The sequence below is a fragment of the Cnephaeus nilssonii genome, assembly GCF_951640355.1.
Source record: "Cnephaeus nilssonii genome assembly, chromosome: 17".
In the NCBI taxonomy this organism is placed as follows: domain Eukaryota; kingdom Metazoa; phylum Chordata; class Mammalia; order Chiroptera; family Vespertilionidae; genus Cnephaeus; species Cnephaeus nilssonii.
In genome coordinates, this window is record NC_137088.1 from 19,321,891 (window position 1) to 19,339,409 (window position 17,519).

At 43.7% G+C, this 17,519-nt stretch overlaps 1 protein-coding gene across 2 annotated transcripts in view; it reads right to left on the reverse strand.

Annotated features, from left to right (window-relative positions):
* UBE2E2 (ubiquitin conjugating enzyme E2 E2) overlaps window positions 1-5,161 on the reverse strand; it is a 256,519-nt gene extending 251,358 nt beyond the window's left edge. The window contains exon 1 of one of the 2 annotated variants that reach the window (XM_079795639.1): window positions 5,027-5,161. The gene's annotated coding sequence lies outside the window, so the exon portion shown is untranslated. The other variant, XM_079795640.1, reaches the window with a different exon arrangement.
* Between the last annotated feature and the right edge of the window lie 12,358 nt (window positions 5,162-17,519).

A 17,519-nucleotide genomic window follows, 5' to 3' on the forward strand; every position in this document is an offset into this window, starting at 1 on the left:
GGCCCCTCCCCTGATTGCCCCACACACACACACCAATCGGGGGCAGGGCCTGCCGGCCAATCGCCCACGGCTCCTCCCCTCCGGCCGGCACGGCCCTGATTGGGCCCCAATCGGGGCAGGCTGGCCAGCCAACCTCCTGCCATCTCCTCCTCCCAACAGGTCCAGCCCCAATCAGCCCCAATCGGGGCCGGGCCAGCTGGACCCCACCTGTGCACAAATTCATGCACTGGGCCTCTAGTACTCAATAAAGCTGTTACCATAAAAAAAAATGAGAGCGCACTTTCCACTAGGCTCTGTGCTAGGCCAATTTGGTCCCACAAACATGAGAAACTTAGTCTAATGGGTAAACCAACTTGCTAAATGCTATCAGGTTAGTAAAAAAAACAGCTACAGGAACAGGAAAACGAGGGACATTTTCCCATCCACATACAATGAACACATGCTCAGGACAGGGCTAAGGTTAAAATCTTTTCAACTAATAGATGGTTTTCAGTAACCTTTGTGATAACAGAAGAACACAGAGGCCTGCATGATTCTAAATAAAAACTGAACAGTATAATGGTGTCAGCATTGATCCAGCAATATACCAGCAACCATGTTTCACAAGAGATGGAGACTGTATTAAGACACTGAAGGATTCCTTTTTTCCCCCGGTCTGAATGAAATATCCCTTAAGGCTTTCAAATTCCCTTTGCTCTGAGTTCATGTTCCCCAAGCAGCTCTGATTGCCAACTCAATTTCCTCAGTACCTTGATACGTAAGTAGCTGTTATAATCTAAATAGCAGCCATTAAAAAAAAACTGCAGTAAGTGAAAAGGAATATCCCCTCTCATCTGTCATTCTATCATAATTAATTCCTGAATTTGAATACTAGAATACATCCCTTAAGACCCAACTAGCTTAGAGTGTACTGACAAATCCAAAACTAAACTGACAAAGCTGATGTCTACACTCTAAAAGGGCCCTGTGCTCACCACATTAGTGTCACTTAATAACCACTTTGAGCACAATATAACTACCTTCTCAAGCACTCTTCTTTAAAAAGACTGAACTACATACCTATAAGAAGTGACCTTACCAACACAAAATATACCTTTAAAAATCACAAATAAATGGAACAAATTCCTTTTGAAAAGATACTATATTTCTCCTAACCAAATTAGGACTTGAAATAAACTATATTTGATTTGACCAAGGGTAATTATTAATATGTAAAGCACTGTTTTTTATTATTATAATTAGTCCAAATGTATAGCTAGTTGACAATGATGAAAATTCATCATCACCAAAGATTCAACTTGTAGCTTGCTCTATCAAAGAGATTTCATATTACAGACCTTTAATGGATTGAAACTTTTATGGTAAGACAAACCAAAGAGCATTGCAAGAGAATGGAAAATTCAGGAAGCACAGAGAGGTGAAGAGTCCAAAGAAAATACTGAATGCTTTGAATGAGATATCACACAAATACACCACCACCACCCCTCTCAACTCCAGCAGCTCTCTTACCCCACCCCCCAAGCCAAACCAAAATAGGTCTGCCCGAGCGGCTCTGAAACACACTGACAGGGAAATCTTCACTGCTTTTCTACCTCGTCTGTAAATGGAGAGCATCAGTCTCCACAGCTGTGACATCTTTTATGAGCACTTAATATGAGACTTTAATCTATTAAAGTCACTTAATAGAATACTGAAATTTTATATCAGTATGTTTCATGTCTAGCTCTAACCGTCCTAACACATTTCTCGCTTTTTTTCTTCATTTTTATTTCATTTTAATTCTCATCCTTGGACTCAAGATTGTTCTCAGCTTACTTCTTTCAGTTACAATATATCAGAAGTTTAAAACCTTGTAAGTATGTACATAATAGTATTTAGATAGAGCAGATGATGGAGTCAGAAAGAGAAAAATTCTCAGGGAGAGGCCCTAGGATATTACAAAATGCTACCGGCAGTATTTCAAGCAATATGAAATGAGAAATCACTTTATACATCTTAAACCAGAAGCAATTCATTACATGATAAATATATGGAAACCTAAATGAAATAAAATTATTTGTTACTAAAGCTGGAGCTTCGGTTTAATAAACTATGTCTAGAGTTTCATTATATTTGTATATTTCATTAGTTATAAAGCTACATATTCTTCTTAATATTCTTATTTACATGCATTTACACACTATCTAACAATGCCATGCATATATAATATTCAGTGATATAATTAATATGAGCTATAAACTGAAACCCAAATTTCATAAACTGCTCCAGAATATCAGAGGACTATTAAAAATACTATTTATAATACCCAACTAGATGGGTATTATACCTAACTTATATAGTTTCAGAAAAAAGAGAAAAAAATCCTCCCACTTTTGACATGATACTTATTTCATCCAAATCTTCACCTAGGAATGGTAAATTCATCTCAGGTCACTAATAACCACTACAGAACCTTCTAGAAACAAAGTTTTCATAACTTTTTTAAATATTGAGAGCAAGGAAAATTTCTGCTGGTTTTGTTTTTTGAATGACTAATTACAGAAAAAGTGTTTAAAAAAATTATTGCACCATCCAAGCGGCAACTTATTTTTATAAAAACAATAGTCTATAAGCATTTTAATTAGTTTTAAGTATGAAGTTGGTGTTTGTCTAAAGTGCAAATGAATAAAAATTCCTGAATTAAAACTCTTTGCCCTGGCCCAGTAGCTCAGTTGGTTAGGGTGGCCTCCTCATACCCTAAGATTTCAGGTTTGATAGTAGGTCAGAGCACAGCAAGAATCAATCAATGAATGCATAAATAAGTGGAACAACAAATCGATGTTTCTCTCTCAAAAAAAAAAAATCAATCAATAAATTTTAAAAACTCTTTAAATGTTTTCTAAAAGCATCATTTTAAAATTTTCTTTAAGATTAGTTCCTAAATAGCTACTTTGATCCAAACATTTAATCTAAAGGGAAGATAAATTTAAATTCCAGGTCTATAAATAGAGCTACTCATCAATGATAGTTTCGAAGATATTAAGATATTTCAATTTATATTTTTACTTTGGACTGAGTGTAAAACTTGGTTTCTAAGCCTAAAATAGTAAGGTAGACTTTCTTCAAATATGTGCCAAATTACTGATATTGTTCCTTCTTCAACACACAAATTACCTAAACCTGTATTAGCTATGTATTCTATGTTGGAATTACAGTCCTGGAAATTAGCAACATATAGTGAATGAAACTCACATGTTCCATAAAAATGAAATGATTTGGTTATAAATATTATTGATAACATAAAAGCAACTAAATTCACTCCATAAATCCAGATTACTGTCCAGATAAGCCTTATAACTGTATCTTATGGTATAAAACTGCAAATGCAAGTGTTCTTTGGAGCTTTTAAAACAGGAAAACGCTTAATTCTGTGATCTGATATCCCTCTATTTGTCCTCCTACTCACGTTTCTAAACTTTTCTAAAATGTGAAATAATTTATATTATATGCACAACATCTAGCAATATCCAGCTTTTAACTTATGTGTAAAGATAGTTACACAGAAAATCATTATGGAACACCGATTTTTTTTAGAAAGATGCTATGTTCTGGGGAAGATGGAATGGGGTAAGACATTATATGAAAACCCTCCATCAAGGGCATCTGCCCATATACCAAGGAGCTTCCAAACTGTCTGAGTAAACAGAAATATTTAGATTCCAAGGTCCAGACTGAATTATCCCATATTCAAAAACGTACTTTTTAAGGAACCATGGATTTTTTTTTAAAAAAAAATTCAGGTATATCGCAGCACTTGCTTTTGTACTTTTAAATAAAAACCTTTGAGTAGACTCTCAAGTATACACGATACGAAACGATGAATCTTGAAACCATGCAAGGAGGTCTAACAGCCACGGAGCCGAGGGTGATGTCTTTCTAAAGCGGCCTTAATTTCCTTAGGGGAAGATGGATTGGACATTTCTGGTTTGGTCGTAAGGGGGGTGGGGGGGGGGGTGGGGGGGGAAGAGCCACAAGAAGCTACGCTTTATCTTCATTAGAAATGGTAAAGGGCAAAGGGATCAAAACATTATGAGAGAAGAGAGGGGGAGAAGAGGGGGTGGGGAGGGGGGGGGGGCAGAGGGATTCTAGTTTCCAACCAGGCCAGTGGGGGCTGCAGAGAAGAGACCAGAGTGGGGGAAAAAAAAAAATGGGCTTCAGCTCCAAAGTGTGACAAGCGCTGGGCTTCACAAAAGACCAATACAACACACACTCCACACCAGTGCACACACAGCCCCCCACTCCCCCACCCCCCACCCCCCCAAGGTCCTCCCCGGGCGGCCCTCGGGGGTGCGGCGGCGGCGGCGGCGGCACCGGCCAGGAGGGACACCATGTGCAGCAATTATGCAATTAGGGAAAATAGCTAGAGATCAAGCCGGGCACTTTCCACCGTGACATTCATCCCGTACTTTTTTTTGCAAAGACTTAGTTCCAGGATGCGGCTGGGAGAGGGAAGGGGCTGGAAGGGGTGGCGAAGGATGGGGAACTGAGAACAGAAGAGGGTAGAAGATGGGGAGGGAGGGGAGAGCCGAAGGGGGGCGGGGGTGGAAGGGAAGGAGGGGGAGGGGTGGAAAGGGCGAGAAACCGGGGCAGGAGGCTCGAGGGAGGGGGCCGCAGGGAATGGGCACGCGGGGGAGCGGGCAGGGAAGGAACTGGGGCGCGATCGGCGTGAGCGGAGACCTGCGACGTGGAGGGGAGGTGGGGAGGTGGGGGGTCGCTCGCCAAAGAGAGGACGCCCGAGGGTGCGGGGGGGGGGGGGGGGCCCGATGCGACCAGACCGAATACCTGAGGGAGGGGCGCCGCGCAGGTCGCGGGCTCGAGCCCCAGCGCGGGGGGGAGAGAGAAGCGGCGGCGGCGTGGGGAGGATCGGACAGGGGAGGCCCCGAGGACTGGGTGTCCCCGCAGACCGTCTAGTCACCGAGAGCCGGACCACGCACCGGACCGCCCGGCCACGCCTGTCCCCGCCGCGGTCGCGCCCGCCCGGACTCACCCTCCGCGCCGCCGCCGCCGCCCCCAGCCGTCCCAGCTCCGGCCCCCGAGGCTGCTGCCCCCCCCCGCGCTGCTGCGGTGGTCGCCCCTGAGTCCTGGAAAGTGAAGCCACCGCCTCCGAGAGCCGCTGCCTCCGCCCGGCCGTCCGCGCGCGCGCCCGCCAGTGCGCGTGCCCGCGCGCCTGCCCGGGAGAGACCGCGAGAGCGCGAGCCCCACGTCGGCCGCGCCGCGCCGCGCGCGCCTCCCGCCCCCCCCCCCACCCCGTCCGCCCCGCCCTCCTCCTCCCGGCGCGCGGCCGCGAGGGGCGGGGCGAGCGCGCGCGCGCCGGGGGGGGGGCTGCCCCGCCTGCCGGGCCGGGGGAGAGGGGGGGGGCCGAGGAGGTGGCGTGGAAAAGTAAAGTGACAGCCGAGTCCCGCGGGCGGGCAGCGGGCGGGGTGGGCGAGGGACGCCCCACGTTAAAGGGACGGCAGGGACCGGGAGAGGTGAGGGAAACCGAGGCTGACGGGGCGACTCCGAGGGAGGGGACGCGGGGACCTTGACGGGCACGCGCGTTAAAGGGAAATGCTGGCTGGGGGAGGGAGTTTCCCCCCACCCCCCCAAGACCAAGCTGGGGGCGGGGTTGTACCCCGATCCCCTGCAGCCCGCGGCCTCACACGTGCCCCAGAGCGTCCGCAGAGTGGCTGCAGGGTCTGACCCTGTTGACAGGCTAAACAGAACTCGGACCCGTGGTGCCCACATGCACCCGGGATGAGAAAACTTCGCACTGGCCTGGAAAGTTCGCCCAGGCTGAGCCCCTCTCTGCACCCTGCAGGGCAACACGAAGGTCCTTCTGCCTTTGGCCTGAGCCTGGCCCAGAATGTACAACAGTAGCCATTTAGCCCTAGGATAGGGGTGGGGGGGGGAGGAGAGTAGCACTAACAGTGCGAATGGAAAGCTGCCTAATGCCCATTTGAAAAGTATGGGAACGGTAGCAGTTCTGTGGGTGACCCAGAGAATGTTGTTTCCCTAGAATCTTCACCCCCAAATAACGATTAAAACAAACACAAACAAACAAAAAACTACCCCTGCATTGCAAACTCAACTTCCACAAAATTGCCCCCACCCCAGCTCCTCTTACCAGCTGAGTGCTATGGCTGCTGCCAACCCTCTCCTATATGGAAAGAGCTGTCACTGTACGTGTACTGCCCAGACAGGGCTGAAGACAGCCCCGCGGAGTCCACCGCAGCACAAGCAGCCTACAGAAGTCCGTGCAGTAACACCCCAGGGGCAGGAGCAAGTCAAGATCCATGCATATGTGGGGAACTGAAAATCCTCTTATCAAATGCCGCCTTCAAGAATTGACTGTTACTTTATAATATTCCTGGAAATTGCCAAAAACAAGTATTGGCTTCCAGCCTCCATAAATAACATTGAGCAATAAGTAGGTGCGCTCTTGTGTATCACTTCGATGTATCACTCAAGGTTATGAACAGGCCCAGTTACCCTTGAATTCTAAAATATATATTGGAGGATTAGAAATTTGCATATCCTGGGATCATCATCATCAATTATATGGCCCCCTACACCTCTCACATGGTACAATATATTAGTAGGAAAACATGACATAACACACCAAGTTTGCTTTTTTAATATTTCAAATGTGACCAAAATAGAGAATTTCATAGACTGCCTAAAATGTGTGCATGCTTTATTTTAACTCATGAAACCTTTGTGCATTGATATTTTCATTTCAGTGATTGTGTTTCAATATGTTTTGCAACTGTTTGGTAGGGATAAATGACTGAATCCCCACTTCCTAGGTCTCCATGCTTTTCTCCACATAAACTGCTCTTATGTATACTCTTAGGTATATATCCTGTTGGTTTTTGCTCGTTCGCAATGAATATTTCATAAGGAAGTTCTCTTCTGTTACAGAAAGTATCAAAGTTGCTTTTTAGTCCTGGTCATTGGCGGCTGGGGGCCAGGGATACAGCAAGGTCAACTTCCAACTTTATGAAGGGATTGGAAGGGTTTCACTGCTTCAATACTGAAGCTGTGGTTGCTACAGTACTTCATTTATCTGGAAATGTCTTAACTGCTATGTTCCATTTACTGAGTTTAAGAAGGTACACTACAAATCAGAGTTACCTTTTTCATTGGTTCAAGAACTATATATTGAGTAACAGACACTGTCTAGATGGTTGAGATATGGCATTGAGTAAAAGAGGAAACTCCATGTCCTTGACCCTTCTCTTTGTTTTATACAGGACATCCAATTCATCAGCAAATGCTGTTGACTCTGCCTTCAAAAACATATCCTGAAAGTACCCACTTCCTCCCACCTCTCTCCCTCCAATTAATACCCTGGTCTAAGCCACCATCATCTCTCAATAATTTCCTGCCTGATTTTATTTCTTCCCCTATCCACTCCCCACCCACTGCACACCCCCGCCCCCTCATCCCCACACAGAGCAGTCTGAGTGATCCTATGGAACATAGGTCTCTCGTCAGGACCTTCAGTGGCTTCTCATCCCAGAGCAGCAGCCAAAGTCCTGACAATGGCTACATGGCCCTGCCTGATCTGCCCACCATCCCCAACCAGGACTCCTCTGACCTCGTGGTTGTACAACTTCACCCTATCCTCATCTCCCTCCAGCCAACTCGCCTCCTTGCTGTTAGAGAACCCACCAAACATTTCTCAGCCTCAAGACTTGTGACTTGTAATTTTCTATCTCTAGAACATTCTTCCCTCCCACCCCTCCCCACAGCACTTCCTGTGCCCCTCCTTTGCTTTATTTTTTTTTCATGATCATCATAATAAATCTAACATACTATATTTCTTTCTTATTTGTTTATTTTAGTTGTCCCTTCTCCCCGACTTCTCCCTCTTTCCTGCCTCCACATATAAGTATGTTGAGAGCAAGGATCTTTTTTGGCTGGGGTTCATTGGTATATATATTTAATAAATACTGGCTGAGTGAATGAAATTGACCTCTTTCAGTTGATGGCAATAATAGACATTGTTTTCATTTCTTCAATAATAATAATTAGCATTTACTGTGCTTTTCATTTGTACCAGGCTAAGTTCTAGCACTTGTCATATACTAGCTCACAGACACCCATAAGGTCTCTTTCATTCCATCGGCCCTGCTGTGCCGATGAGAACACTGAAGTGCAGAGATTAAGTCCCTTACCCACAGGGACGCAGCTAGTGAATAGCAGAGCTGGGATTTGAAAACAGCAGTTTGGCTCTGGAGTCTGTGAACTTCAGGACACTTAGCATGAGCCAGTGCTAACAAACATATATTTTACTTGCTTTTTCTCAGTTCCTTTCCCCTGAGACCCAAATTTAGTCTCCAAAGCAAACAGCTCACCTTCCTGGTACTTCCTGCTCTGGTCCATCAATCCATCATCATGAATTCACTCTCTCCTTTCCTATACTTCTTATTTCTGAGCTTTAATTTAGAGCCTACACTTTCCCCCCTAAAATTGGCAAATAGGAATGTTTTTGTGGGGGGCGGGGAGAAGCTTCTTATAACTTTTGTTATTGCCAACTTCATGAAGAGGTAGAGTCACAGTCAGTTAAGTTTGACTGGAAAAGCAATAGAAAAGACTTCTCTGAAGATAACGGGGCTGGATTTCAGCAAAACTCATCATACTGTTAGAGCTGCTGCTTGTTTAGGCAGCTTTTATTCTTGTTAGACACCCAATGATCAGGGATTGTTAAATATTTGGTTTGTACCCCCTGAAGAAAATATCACATTAGGTTCAATGTACCAAAGATTAGGACCCTGAGAGAAGAGAATGAAAGACAATAATCACTTGCTTACAGCCTGGCTTGAAAAGGGCTGTTTCGGAAACCCCGTGGTTTACTCTGAATGTCATGGAAACTTAAGAAGGGCAACACCCATGTGGGAAAATTTAAGCTCTATTCGAACCAAGATCCTAGAATCCCATGACCTACCAACAGGGAGGCAGGCACCAGGTGCTTCACAAAGGTTTGTTGCAAAAATGCATAAATGAATTCCTAAGGGGGAATGGAAGAGTGCTGAGGACAAATACTCAGACTTCCAACACTTGATCAGGGACTGCTACCTATGCTGTTATGTATGATTGTATATGTTGCAAACTGCAAAATATCAGGGGCACCAATGGTTTAAACTAAGATGCAAACACAGAACTGACTGCTCCTCTTTCCCCTAACCTCTGCCCAATGGTAGTCAGTCTCTCGGATGGTCCCAAGGATCCTTGCTCCCTGATATTCATACCCTTGTGTCGTCCCCTCCCACATCATACCACGGTTGGCATAACACTAAAAAGGGGTAGTACAGCCCTTCCGAAGCTAGTGACCATAATGTGAGCAGCCACATGGAGAGGCCTATGTGGGTAGGAACTGAGGTCTCCCACTAACAACCACATGAGTGAACTTGGAAAACAGGTCGTTCCACCTCAGCCAAGCCTTCCGATGATAGAAACCTGCTCGGCTTCTTCAGTGCAACCTCATGAAAGACCCTGAGCCAGAAATACCCAGCTAAGCCACCGCTGAACCTTGAGATAATAAATGTTTGTTATTTCCAGCCGTGAAGTTTGAAGGATAATTTGTTATGCCGCAGCAGATAATTAATATACATGCTTTCTGTTCTCTAGTGATGAAGTTCCCTCCTCAAGTCCTCTATGCATCAAGGATGTTTCCGTAGAGCAGAGTCTTACTCCTGAAATGGGCTATTGGATTGCAACCCAGAAGCACAGAGGGGATAAGTAGGTGCTCAGTTACGGGGAAAGGGTCTGAAGAGAAAGCAGAGGCTAGGAATGGAAAAAAAGAAGCATGGTTTAGAGGGGCCATCTTTGGACCCCACAGGAGTAAGAAAGGAAGCATCTGCTCAGAAAAAGATGCTTTTCAGAACAAAGGAAAGAATAATGATTTGTGAGAGTCAGACCTTTGTTCAGCAGTGAGATTGTAGATAAGGTTTTCTTTATTATAATCATTACTAGAGGCCCAATGCATGAAGATTCATGCAAGAATGGGCCTTCCTTCCCTGGCTGCCGGCACCGCTTTCGCTCTGGCCGGAGCCACCTTTTTGCTCAGGTCTGGAGCCACCTTTTCGCCTTCCCATGCTGCCCAGAGGCCCGGAGGGGTCAGGGGTGGGGCGGAATGCCTATGGCGACACAAGTGTCCCGCCCCGCCCCTGGCTGCTTGGTGCCTCCATATGCAAATTAACCCACCATCTTTGTTGGGTTAATTAACATGCTCACTCCTGATTGGCTGGTGGGCATTGCAACAGTACGGTCAATTTGCATCTTACTCTTTTATTAGTGTAGATGTTGTTATTAGTATAATACATAAAAATATCTTAAACTTAGGGAAACAAGTAAAAACAGAAAGAGGGAAAGCCTTGCCCTAATTCACACCTTTCTTAGGCAGCACAGAGATGCTGTGGAACTGGGATATCTGGATTCATGATCCTGGCTCTCCTTCCTTGCTGTGATCATGGACAAGTTACTTATTTCTTAGTGACTCAAATTCCTCATGTACAAACAAGGCTTATTTTAATAGCCAAAACTTATATAGTGTATGAGAGATAATTAAATGAGTTCATATACGTAAATGACTTAAATAGGACTTGAAACAAAACTAGTACCATAGAAGTGTGAGTTGCTAGTCTTCCCAGTGGGAGGTGATGTCACCCTCAAGTCTGGGAGTTATTCTCTCACTTAAGTTTGCCACTTTTTTTTGCAAATAGTCTCCTGTCAGTCACAGAAGGATGTCTATACTGTTTAAAAGCCTATGTCCCCCTCTTTGCTGTAAGCTACTCAGGGATAGAGACAATGCTTATTTATCTCTGTCCACACTTCAGAGTGAGGGTAGTCATCTTACTACTCCTGTCTATATTTGAAAATGTACAATTTTTTTATAACAGCTTTATTGAGATATAACACAACTCACCAATTTTAAATGTATAATTCAATGGTTTTAGTATACAGTGGAGCCTCATGTCTCGAACTTAATTCATTCCAGAAGGCGGTTCGAGAAGTGATTTGTTTGAAAATGGAATCATTTTTCCCCATTAGAAATAATGTGAATTGAATTAATCCATTCCAGACCCCCAAATGATACCCTGTTTCAACCTTTCTTATATACAGTTCATGTCTAATGTACTGTCCAATTTATAAATAAACACTTATTTTCTTAAATTTATAGAACCACCCCCTACTAGCCTTAAAGGGACTTTTCATATATCACTGCCTCTGAAATGCTACCACCGGCTAACTGCTTTTCCTTTATCCAATCAACATCAGTTTTCCTACCTATTCAATTGTCTGTGATTGCTGCTTTGTGAGTACTTTCACATCCTTAGCAACATTAGCACTCTTGATGGCCTTTTTATGTTTTAAAATTGTGCTAATGCTCAATTTCACCAGCAACAAAAGCATTTTCTCCTTTGCTTGCTGCCTTCCAGATGCTTTTTGTCATGCTGAGGTACCAGCATGAAAGGGTTGCCTGGTCGAAAACTGAAGTTTTAGTCGACAAGGGAGACATTTTTTTCTGTGAATAACTTGGTTGAGAACTGAATTTTTCGAGATGGGAGACATTCGAGAAATGAGGTTTGACTGTATTCACATATTCATGGGAAGGCACACTTTCCGTGAATGGAGAAGAATAAAGACTCTTCTACTCTCACTGATGGTCTATTCATTCTATTTTTCTATTGACCAGGGTCTACTATGAAGAACCTATAGGTAACCATTCATTTGGGCTCTCTGAGATTAATATGCAAACCAGGGACAAATGAAATGGTAGCATCACCGGAGAACCCAGGTTGAGGCCCCCCAGTTAGTGATTTACCTTATTGGCCTGGTCCTCAGGTTGCATCCTGGAATACTGTATCCCACCTGTAATCATTGTGTCTTCCAGGAAGCAGACCCAGATGAAGTTAGAAGTGCAAGAGATTTATCTATTTACCTATGAAAAGAAAAAAAGGAGGGGGGGGGTGCAGGCGTAGGCAGGGAAATCCTTCAGGCTACAGTAAAGGTTTGACACCTGTGCAAGGAGAGAGGCAGGAAGGAGGATTGGGTAGGCAGAACCTCAGACTACAGTACAACTCTGAGGAAGTCTCGCCTCGCCTCACAAAAAGCTCCAGTACAAAGACTCCCCTTGTATAAAGGGGTCTCACCTTGAGCAGAAATGGCCAGATCCTACTTGTCCATTATGGCTAGCGATTTGCTGAGACTGACGGAGAAGAGCATGCCCTTGGTTCAAAAGCTGAGATGGGTCCTGAAGCACTTACCGCTGTCAGCTAACTGAACTTGCATCTAATAGACAAGTTCTTTCTTGAAGAGTGGTCCAAGCCAGTCATCTCCAAAGCTGCATACCCCCTTGGCCATTTGTGATCAGAACTCCACATTCTGGAGCGTAGTTGGACACTAGACTTCTGTGTGTGCCAGAATATGTGCCATGGAATTGCTAACTTGAATGACCTCCTTCACTCGTGCTGATGTTCAACACCCCACGTTAACCCAGGTTATAAACTTTGTGCTTTGATCATGGCTGATATCCTGCCGCTAATGCTTCCCTGTGCTTAACAGTGAATATGTTCCATCCCATCCTGTACTAAACTTTCTTTAGACTGGCTTCAGAGAGTCAAAACAAATGCCCGAGTTCTTCTTGGGAGGCTTGGAGAGAGCAGAGTATTAGCTTTCTTTCTTTTTAAATTTCTATCTATCTATCTATCTATCTATCTATCTATCTATCTATCTATCTATCTATCCATTGATTGCTGCAAATAGCTTTATTGTTTCATTTGGTCCAATGCATGGGAGAGGGCTTTAGGGTGGTTAAAAGAATGGCTAGTGGTTTTGGAGAGAGGCTCAGGCAAAAGCCAGACACCAGGGGAATGCAGAGGGGCCCCTCAAAGGCCTCTGAGCTCCAAAGGCTCCTAGTCGTGCTTGAGGGTGAGCCTTTGGAAGAGATACTCGCCCAGCCCAGCCTGCAGCTGGCTAGCTTGTGGAGGTGAGCCAGGTGTGGCCTATCTTCTTGGTGAGTTTCACCTGCTCACCCCGGAAGTGGTTCTCCTGGAGGTCACAGAGATGAGGGCCTGCGCAGGCAGAACCCAGGGCCTGCAGCTCCACAAGGGCCTGGCTCAGGTTCCTCTCCAAGGCCAGGGCGGCTTCCATGGCGTCCTGAGTGTTGCCCACTCATCCTGGGAGGCTTCAGCACGTCCTGGAAGAGAATGCGGCCACCGCGCTGGTTTTGCATCTTAAAGCGACGCTCAGAGCCATCACCTTCTCCGCCAATTCATGGAAGAAATGGCCCACGCCCTCCAGAGCCACATGCTTCAGGTCAAAAAGAAGCCCAGAGAGAGGTAGGTGGGGGAAGCCCGCAGATGCAGGCTGGCCAGGTGGTTGACAGCAGCCTCCACCTCGGTGGAATAATTCTGACGAATTTGGGAGCTCGTGGTTATTTGGCAATAAGGAGTTAAGGTAGAAAAAAAGCCCCATGTGTTGGCTGGTCTCAGAGGTGGTTCTGAAGGTGGTGACTGGATAAGACGCAGGAGAGTGGCTGGAGGCTGGGAGAAGGGGCGTCCCTGAGTCTGTTCCATCCAAACACGTTGAAGCAAGAGACAGATTCGGGACCACCGAGGGCACTGCGTACCTTTCTTATTAATGCCTAAGATTTCTCTCTCTTTTAAAAGTAATAGAAAGAGGCCCACTGAAGTATGCTCTGAAGAATACATAAGAATTCAAACATTTGCTTCCTTTTCTCCCCTAATGTGTTCCAAAACTATATCCCAAAGAGTTACACACCGCTAAGGAAGATTAAGGTGGAATAGCTAAAGTCATTTTCCTACTTAGTGGGAAGTTTTAATTCATTATTTTGAAGAAAAGTGCTATCGATGGACATTACTTTGAATAAAGCACTTTTGATGTTTCTCTTGAAATTACCGTGTTTTCTTTGATCACAAAATCCGCATTATTAACCAATTAATGATTAATCCACATTATTAAATGGTTAATGATTAATCCAGATTATTAACTGGCTAATGGCTAATATGCATTATTAACCGGTATTAGTCATTAACTTGTTAGTAATTTGGATTAATCATTAACTGGTTAATAATGCAGATTAATTATTGACCGGTTAATAATGCAGATTTTGTGATCAAAGAAAACACGATAATTTCAAGAGAAACATCAAAAGTGCTTTATTCAAAATAATGTCCATCGCTAGCACTTTTCTTCAAAATAAAGTAATGAATTAAAACTTCTCGCAAATGCTCTTTTTTTTTGCACAAAACTCGATATTTTTAAGCGTAAAAATATCTATGATGTTAACACCTTCAGAAAATTTGACATGAAGTTTTGAAGCTTGTTGTCAATACAGCAAAATAGCATACATATCAAGCGCATACATATCAACATATGTGGAACCCCATCTATTGAAAAAAATCCGCATCATTAACGGGTACACCTAGTAAATATCTCTATGTAGCATAAATACAATTTATTCTTAATTTGACTCTCAAAATGTATAGTAAACATTGAGTAATAAAAATTGTTTTGCAAATACTGTTAACAAACTGCTAGATTCCCCCTTTCCCCAATATATAGACTAGATTTTCATCAGTGAAATCTTAGAGTATATGACGAATCAACCACATTGTTACTGCTAAATTACATGAGTATTTCTTTCAGTCACACAATTTAGTAGTGTAAACATCATACAGAATTTTTAAAGCTACTTAAGAATTGTAATTAAGCCACACACACCACTTAGTTATTTTTCCTTCCCCTTCCATGTTCTCTTTATTTTCTTCACTCTTTGCTTTCATCCCTCAGTCACAGAATCGTATAGGGTCCGGGGAGGTGGAAGAGAGTGAAGAAGACAGGGCCACAGCTGCCAGTGGTCGGCAAACTCAGTAGTCAACAGAGCCAAATATCAACAGTACAACGATTGAAATTTCTTTTGAGAGACAAATTTTTTAAATTTAAACTTCTTCTAATGCCACTTCTTCAAAATAGACTCGCCCAGGCTGTGGTATTTTGTGGAAGAGCCACACTCAAGGGGCCAAAGAGCTGCATGTGGCTCGCGAGCCGCAGTTTGCCGACCACGGGAACCCATCTCAACCTAGAATTCAGAAAGTGAGGTGTGTATGAGGGTAGTAGAGCGAGCTCTTAGGGAGGAGCAGGGATATTTGAATGAGGACCCATGAGTGTCCTGAGAACAACTGACCCTAAGGAAAAAAAGAGACTGGGAGACTTGGAAAATTTCTTAAAGGACAATGAACACATCACTCTGGATAAAAGCACTTTTGAGCCGACAAACTCTGTTGGTTCCTGATTATTCCAACTCAATCCCTGCAGACTTTCAGTTAAGTCCAAGGGGAAGAAAATCTACGACTAAGAATGAACAGCTATTTGCCCATAAAATCTGTCTGACGTTAGGGTGTGCTGGCTTAACAATGCACAGTGTAACATAAACAAGGGAAGGAAGTCAGGTATTGCTGTGATGAGCGAGCTGACAGGACAGTGGAAGTGGGGCCAGCCGCACAATGGCTTGGCAGAGTGGCGCAGCTCTTGCCTAGGGAGGCATTGGCACAGAGCTATTTGGGGCCATCACAGGTAGACGGCAAATTACCTCTGGGATTTCATAGGCTTTGGAGGCTTCAGGAAATGTCATCACTGACAGGAGCCAGAAGTAGAAAGAATGGGCTGGGTCCTGAGCACATGTAGGAGCATCTCAGAGGTGATGGTACGAGGGACTCAAAGGAGTTCAAAGCTCGTGGAAATAATGGAAAGAACGGTGCAGGATGCCCAGTCCAACCACTTTCTGATTTAGAATTCTTTCAAAATAATTTGCTTAACTGTCTCCAGTGATGGGATCTCCTACCTCCCCTGAGAGCCGACTCTATCTTTGGGCAGTTTTGATTTCCTTCATCCCTAAATTGCCTCCAGGTCCTTTCTCATCATGCTTTTGGGGGATGCAGAATAATGCTAACAGCTCCATTGCAAGAAAGCTCTTTCATTATTTAAAAAAAGGCTAACACCTGCCTCCAGTTGTCTCCTCCCTGAAGCAAACAACCCCTTTTTCTTCTTTTGTCCCTCAAGTGACACAAGTTTGTGTTCCCTCGCCATTTATGTCACACTCTCTAATTTGTCTGTGTTTCTCTTAAAATTTGGTGTGAGCTGCTGAACACAATATTCCAGGAGGAGTCAGCTTAGCTGAGAACGGAAGGCAGCTATTTGTCACCTGTTATCTCCATCCCAGAAATGCTGGTTCCAAATTCCTAAATGTAATTTGAATGCCCTTGCTGCACGGGATATTGCTTTTTAGCTAAACATTAGATTAGGGTCAAAAGAACTTTAAAAAATTTGTGTTCAGGAGACCCACAGCCTAGAAAACAATCTTGGCAAGTCAATTCTGACTTTCTAAATCTTTATCTCTCAAATTAGCATGCACCCACCACTCCTTGGGCCTATGGAAAACAAGGTTGTCAGCATGAAAGAATAGTCGTACATTTTACCTATTTCAGAAACTCTTAATCAGTTCTCTTAAAAATGTGTTCAGGGGGAAAAAACAAAGGTTTTGATGGCAGGTAAGAATTATGTACTTTAAAAAATATATATTTAATTAATTTTTTACAGAGAGGAAGGGAGAAGGATAGAGAGTTAGAAACATCGATCAGCTGCCTCCTGCACACCTCCTTCTGGGGATGTGCCCACAACCATGGTACATGCCCTTGACTGGAATCGAACCTGGGACCCTTCAGTCCGCAGGTGATGCTCTATCCACTGAGCCAAACTGGTTAGGGCAGAATTATGTACTTTTGTTTCATATCCCTGGTAGAAGAGTAATTTAGACGGGATTTTTAAATTTGTTTTTGGAATTATATCTTGCTTCCATTTGGGTGGTAAAACTGTAAACTGATTCCTTTTATAAATTGCCAACCTGGGTTTAATCTATAAAGTATGCACAATAGCAGATTATTAGTATTTTCTTTCTAATAAGAATTTACTTTTTTCAGCAAGAAAACGTCGTTATTTAAATACATGTACATTGTTAGCTAGAACATTTTCTGGCAGAGCCATGAATAATAATCCAAGCAGGGTAGACTACACAATACAACTTCATTTCATTTACACTATTGATGGTTTGTTTACTAAACTTTTTGTCCTCCATATCACAAAGTTAACTTCCCCAATATTTCCCATATTTTTATGTTCTAATTTCTAATAGCTTAGTTATATATAAACATGCCCTTATTTGTTTCATGTCATATTTTAAAATACCAGATTGTCTCATGCTTCTTTACCTTTAGGTATTATTCCTGGAATCTTTTTGCTCCCTAACACCACTTCAGAAGTTGGTAGTTTAACCTTTTGCACTTGGATGTCGAGTGTGACTCGACACGGTTAGCATTAGAATAAAGGAATCGAGAAAAAAGCGAGTGCAAATGGTTAAACAACAGTAATCATTTATTTTGCTCATGAATCTGAAATTTGGACAAGGCTGGGTAGGA